This window comes from Anser anser (genome assembly GCF_964211835.1).
Source record: "Anser anser genome assembly, chromosome: 1".
NCBI classification, from domain to species: domain Eukaryota; kingdom Metazoa; phylum Chordata; class Aves; order Anseriformes; family Anatidae; genus Anser; species Anser anser.
The window spans coordinates 7,125,572-7,126,388 of record NC_139720.1 but is presented as its reverse complement, the minus strand read 5'-3'; positions in this window follow the sequence as shown (position 1 = coordinate 7,126,388).

Below are 817 nucleotides of genomic sequence, written 5' to 3'. Positions count from 1 at the left end.
TGCGCCCGCACCATGCTTAGTCCTGGCAGCCATGGGGGGGGGGGGCGCAGCCGGGCGCCATTTTGGTTGTGGGCGGCTGGGGAGGGGTGGGGGTGGCTCAGGGTTGGTTTTTTTGTTGTTTTTTTTTTTGGGGGGTGAGCATCCAAGATTCTGTGAAAAATAAGATACCTGAATATGTACGAATATTCGTGTTTTAGTCTCTGCTTGCCATACACGGAAATCACCCGCGAAGTGCTCCAAAAATGGGAGGCGGTGGGCTCAGACCACAAGGGTACTGTGTTAAATCAACCCTGCAAGACAATATAAAAAAAAAAAGAGATGGTATTTGAAGGCCAGTGGTACCAGTCCCTGGTTAGAAAAGGTAAATTAAGGACAGAAATTCTGTGGGAGCTGAAGGAATCATAAAAAAGTTCCAGCAGACGACTAGAAAAAATACGAAGATGCACTCATATATCCAAAGCAAAGAGAGAAATGTTCAGATGAGTGATTGAAGTGATCTGTTGAGTGGTGGGAAGTCTCTGTTAGGGGCTTGAAAGGCTCCACTGAGTGGTTAAAAGGCTCAGTTGGGTGGTTGAAAGGCTCACTTGGGTGAATGACGTGATCTGTTGGGTGGTCTGTTGGCTCCACCGGGGGATGGAAAGGTTTGGTTGAGTTGTTGAGAGGCTCCATTGGGTGGTTGAGAGGCTCAGTTCGATGGTTGAAAGGCTTGGTTGGATGGATGCAAGCCCCATTGAGTGGTTGAAGTGGTCTGTTGGGTGGTTGAAAGGCTCGGTTGGGTGGTTGTCCCAGTGAAGAGTACAGCCGTAGGACCTGATTG